We start from the raw sequence: 6360 nt of genomic DNA, 5'->3' as shown, positions 1-6360 counted from the left end.
AAGTGAACATTACTTTCTGAATAATAAAATACCTGTTGTTATTTCTCATTGTTCTATGTTCTGGGTATATTTCTGTGCATATTTGGTATTCTTGTATCATCTTGCAGGTTAAGAGCATAACACTGTGGAGAATAAGGGATTTTTATAAAAAATGCATATGCCTATTTTTCTTCATGATAAGAATGTTTAGATTGCCTTGTATTTCCATTGAATTTCTTTATTTACTTGTATGATAGTTTATTCAAATAATTTATAGTGATCATTGTGATGATTCCATGATAAGAGCAAAAACTCCAACACTAAAACTTCAATCAAAATTTCCAATCTAAATTCATATTGGTATTTTAAAGTAGCACTGAGATGAACAAAAGTTTCCCAGGACCTATGAAAATTCTAAAGTTTGATTTTCAATTTGATCTGGGAATAGGAAATGAAAGCACTAGGAGCTACAGAGAAGAGGCTTTAGCTGCTGAAAGATATAATAGGAGCATTTAGACCTGGTGTTTTAACTGCATTAATGGGTATTAATGATGCTGGAAAGACGACTCTCATGGATGTGCTATGGAAGAAAAACGAGAGGTTATATTGAGGGGGATATACATATCTCTGGTTTTCCAAAGGTACAGGAGACATTTGCCAGGGTTTCAAGTTATTGCGAGCAAAATGATATTCACTCTCCTCAGCTAACAGTACGAGAACCAGTTGTGTTCTTTGCTTACTTCCGCTTTTCACCAGAAATAGATACCAAGAGCAAGCAGGTAAATATTTATGGTGATTTTAATCTTAAAAATATACTCCTGATGTAACAGAAATGTTGAGAGCCACTTATGAACCACCTGTGGACTTTAATATAGTTTCTTTCTTTCAATCTTAATATTGGGTTTCCTAAGATTGAGATTGTTCTATTTAACAAATGTTTGTGGATGAAGTGATGGAGCTTGTAGAGCTTGATAGCTTGAGAGACACATTGGTGGGTCTTCTTGGTGTGAGTGGTCTATCAACTGAGCAACAGAAGAGACTAACCATTGCTGTAGAACTTGTTGCAAATCCTTCAATCATATTCATGGATGAGCCGACATCTGGTCTAGATGCCAGAGCTGCAGCTTTCGTGACGCATACAGTTAGGAATACAGTGGACACAGGCCAAACTGTAGTCTGCACTATCCATCAGCCAAGTATAGATATTTTTGAAGGATTCGATGAGGTAAGATACATCTCTAACTCCTTACAGGTTGTTAATATAGCCAAATCTGAAATTGCGATCAGACACCCACAAAAAAAATATGAAAGCATACATGAGACCACATGTCATGGAAGGAAAAATATTTTTCACTAGAAATCCAAACCACTGACAATAATCATAGGGGGCCAATTGGTAGTGATGTATCTAGAGTTCGGAGAGCTATATTTAAATTTCAAATCTAAGGCCACGAAGTAAAATATTTAATATCAAAGTTCTTCAGCAAAATGGATAGTTTTGAAAAGGCTATAAGATGGATTGTAGGAAGAAGTAGATGGTTCTATAAATTTCTAGAAATTAAGATCTTTTAGAAGCCCACCAATATCAATGTTTAGAACAATTTTTACTACCCACTCTGAAGGGCAATGCATTTGTACACCTAGGTAAAACCTGATAATCATGTGTGTAAAGCAATGCTTATTGAACAACACCTTGCAAATATCTAATGATGCTTACTTTCCCAAACAATCCCAACTACAATAGCATTCTTTCTTTGTTTGCAGCTATTGTTGACAATACAAGGTGGTCAAATTATATATGGCGGTCCACTAGGTCGCCATTCAATCCATGTCATAGAGTACTTCTAGGTATATGATTAATGTTTGCTAATGCAGCATATGTTATTAAGGCATCTTACAATTTATTCAAGTCTCATTGAATCTAGCAACTTGAAATGTCCTAGACAGGCTATTGAAGGTGTGACAAAGATTACTGATAAATGTAACCCTGCAACATGGATGCTAGAAATCAGCTCTAGAGCTGCTGAGGAGCGCCTTGAGATAGATTTTGCTGAAATTTATAAGAAGTCTCCTCTTTTCTAGTAAGTCCAGATCAAATGCTCTTATAATGCCCATAACAGATTTCAAAGAAATATGAATATCATATTACATCAATTATTTGAGTGATATGGTGTTATCTTTTTTGCAGGTATCATATAAAGCTAGTTAAAGAATTATCCACACAAGTTCAAGGTGCCACAGATCTTTACTTTCCAACCAAGTTTGCCCAATCTACATGGGCCCAATTTACTGCTTGTCTGTGGAAGAAGCACTGGACATATTGGCGAAGAACAGATTACAATTTAGTCCGCTTTTTCTTCACATTTATATCGACACTCTTTTTTGGCACCATCTACTGGCAGTGTGGAATGAAAATGTAAGTACGACAAACATTTGCTTAGCAGTGATAATAAATAGAAAGTTTATATGGCTTATAATTTTAGTATTATATATCCATGATCCACAGATGTTCCAAACAATATATCAGGGGTGATGCCAAAATTGAAGCATTGCAACTTGATGGAGGAATTTTGGGTTAAGACCTTTTAATATAAAAATCCTTTTAAATATAAAAAAGAACAAATTCATGACCAGAATCACAAAATTGGCAGAAAATATTTCTTGCCATGGGACCCGATAATTTTAAAAACAATAAGTATTAACTGTTTTGTTTGCATCTGTTGTAGAGAAACTAAAAACGACTTGTTAAAGGTCATTGGGGCTTTGTATGGTGCAACTTTATTTCTTGGAGTCACTAATTCCTCTTTAGTGCAACCCATAGTGGCTGTGGAGCGAACTGTCTTTTATAGAGAAAATGCAGTTGGAATGTACTCTGCTTTACCCTATGCTCTATCATAGGCAAGCTTAGTGACTATAAACCTTCTCAACCAAGGAAAATACATTATATTTGATAAATTATAATAGATACTGACATTGCATTACTACATTAGATTGAAATATACCAATATGTTATCTAAATTGCACAATATGCTGTTTGTTTCAGATTGTAATTGAGATTCCCTACATACTTATTCAGACAACCATGTATGGATTGCTCGTGTACACCATGATAGGATTTCAGTGGTCTGCACTGAAATTTTTCTAGTATATATTCACCATGTTCTTCACCTTTCTCTGTTTTACATATTATGGAATGCTGGCTGTTGCAATCACTCCAAGCTACCAAGTTGCTGTTGTTGAATGGTGAACTCAAAGACCACAAACATGGCATATCAGAAGATAACTAGATCTAATAATTCAGTAACATGAATATAGTGGACAACACACAGTAGTTTGAAAAAATAGTTAATATTTTCTTATCCACACAATATAAAAGTTACACTGCATCGTTTGAAACAACAGTTAATATTTTCTTATCCACGCAATATAAAAGTTACACTGTTGTGGTGAAGGGATTACAATGGCTTCTCAAAAGCCTGAGGCACCCTCTCAGTAGATTCACTTTACTCATTCTAGCTATATATAAGCCTAACTACAATGCTCTCCCAACTTGACTTGACAAGAAAGGAAACAAAAATTACAAAAATATCTCTCTGTCAAAGGAATCATTAGCCAATATAACAAATAATCGTTCCTCAAGAGATGTTCCCTACTTAGCATGTGAATCTCCCATCATAAATGGCTCATAATGTGAGAGGTATCAGTCACAACTTTCATATAATATGTCATAAAATTACATTGGTCAGAAATAGAATATGCCAAGCATCTATATGGAAGGAATTTTCATAGATCTATAAGTCGTCCTGCAAATCTTCAAAACTCATCTGCCGCTTTTTTAAGGAGAACAACTATGAGCAACCAAACACTGACATTTTGTCTTCACAAGGAAGGTGTTCTCTACCAAGCCTAGCTTCTCTCTCAGAATCTTAACATCCCCTTTGCAAAGGGTTTCATTAGAATGACAACAACCTGCATTTAAAGCATTTCTCCACCCCTCTCCTAAGTAGAAATACAATTTTGGGTTCTCTACTAATTTTCTCCACACCCATTTAATCTAACAATGGACATAGAGCATGTATATTTATCCCTGTGTGTTGGAAATACCATTTTATACTTTAATGTTTATTATTTTTGTTTTATTATTATTACTTGAATTTCTTCTTAACAAGTGGTTGTGTTTCTTTTGGTTTTAGTGAAAGTATGGGCTCCAATGTTGGCTCTATTATTATGGAGTATAATTCATCTTTGAGAAATTTTCAATTATTAAATTAGGTTAGTCAATTGCTTAAAATATTAAATTTATTTCAAAAAGTTTTTGTTACTTTATAGGTTAGACACTGGCTTGAAATATTAAACTTATTTCAAAATGTTTTTGTAGATAACACATAGATTTCTTGGCTCTATGATGAAAATAATGAAGGGAAAATACATGTTAATCTGTTACTTGTGCTCTTTGACTAAAAAATACACGGTGAGAGAAAAATGCATATTATGCTAATTGATGAATGTTTTTTGCTTGTCGAACTTATAGTATTGAATTTAACACACTAACTCTTTACAACAATGAACTAACAATATTCATGATGAAAATAGCAATATGGAAGATTTATCTGCATAATGAAAAGGCAATATGGGAGATTCCGATCACGTTCCAAGGCATTTTTTAAAATGTGGATGTGACAAAAGGTTGTTGTGGAAGTTGCTGTTTGTATATGGGAAATTTCTTGATCATTGTGTATAATCCTAATGTTGATAGATATGTCTACTAAGTGGTTCCAGTTAATGCGGCATTGATTTGAGCGTTCAATATATATTTTTTCTTTATCAAAGTATTCTTTTGTTGTATTTGTGTTCTTCAATTTATGCCTTACGGCGTTTCCTTTGCAACCTCTGGTGCAAATGCTAGTTAAGCCTAAATACAATTTTAAGAAAAGTGAAATGGATATACAAAATTGTTACTTTCAAAAGCATAATACATATTTTTATAATATACATTTATTTTATAAATACAATTAGATTTTATCTCTTTACATATATGCCATCTCATTATTCCATAAATACTACTTTTGACTGATAAGAAAAATAATTATTGATTTTTAGTTGGAAGGACATCACTTTCCAAAACACCTGTGCACAACATTCCAGAAAGCTTAAACACAACTATTAATTTGATTTTTAGTGGAAACTATATATTGTCCAACTAAACAATTTAAGTTGATCGAAATATGTAGTTTATGTAGAGAATTTAAGTTGATCATCATGTTTAAGTAATAATAAATTTATGTTATTTTTGTTTCTTTGTTTTTTCTTCTTATAAGTCATTACTCATTTAAATATAATTAATTTGAATATTTTAGGTTTTAGTTATATGGATAATTATTAATTAAATTTGTTTAATATTTTTTTGTGAAATTGTTGGTTTTGTATATTTTAATTTACAATTTTGAATATGTCCAATGGTTTTGGTATAACATGCTGCAGAATTTTGCTTGTATGAAACTTTACTTATAGGAAGCTTTTTGTACAGTGAAAGCTCCACAAAAGCAAAGCTATGCACAAGTCTAAACTTAATGTATGTAGAAAAAATATTATTAGTTTTCAATTAAATACACATAATACTTACTTTGATTTTGAGTAAGGAATGGCCTGTTTATAAGATCATATAAACTGCCAAAACCAATGACCTGCTAATATAAGTTAATTATATGTATCCCATCTCATTATTCTATAAATAATACTTTTGACTAATGAGAAAAGAAATTATTGGTTTTTAATTTGAATGACATTACAATCCAGAATAGTGTGCACAACATTCCAGGAAGCCTAGCTATGGAAATAGTTTCGGTGTTACCTACAAAACTTTGATTGTGCATAGCTTTACTTGTGCGAAAGCTCCACACAAATATCAAAATCAATAAAATATCAACTTTGAAGCATCTTTTTCACCACGGCGCCCCAGCGAACATGCTCAAAAATGAATGTGAATTTCACACTATATCATATACATTCACATTCTGCCCCGCCAAAGCCGCTAGTTATTGAAGAGCAGAGGGCTTACACTAGATGTTTTCATATCTCTTTTTGCATTGTTTTGGATAGGTGTTTATATGACTTTGCTTGGATTATAGTCTTAGTTGTTATTAATCCATATTGGTCAAATAAAAGATTGAAGATCTAGCTAAAATAATATAAAGGACTCGCATTCAACAGACTGGTGGAGTCTAATGAGAATAACCCATTAATTAATTCTATGTCATTTTCCTATTTGTAGAAGATGAAATCAGAAAGCAAAAATGCAGTATAGTTATTTTATAGTGTGATAGAAGACCTAAGTGTTGGAAAATTAATCCTAATCACTGCCACGCTGATAACAGTCATATT

At 32.6% G+C, this 6360-nt stretch overlaps 1 pseudogene; it reads left to right on the top strand.

Annotated features, from left to right (window-relative positions):
• The first annotated feature begins 430 nt into the window (after positions 1–430).
• On the top strand, positions 431–3226 carry LOC149182092 (ABC transporter G family member 29-like; annotated as a pseudogene).
• Positions 3227–6360: the final 3134 nt, after the last annotated feature.

The sequence above is a fragment of the Pinus tabuliformis genome, chromosome 3_2 (assembly GCF_031772625.1).
Source record: "Pinus tabuliformis cultivar Carrire ecotype Pingquan chromosome 3_2, CPIR1, whole genome shotgun sequence".
Lineage (NCBI taxonomy): Eukaryota > Viridiplantae > Streptophyta > Pinopsida > Pinales > Pinaceae > Pinus > Pinus tabuliformis.
This window is presented reverse-complemented; position numbering and strand designations above follow the sequence as displayed.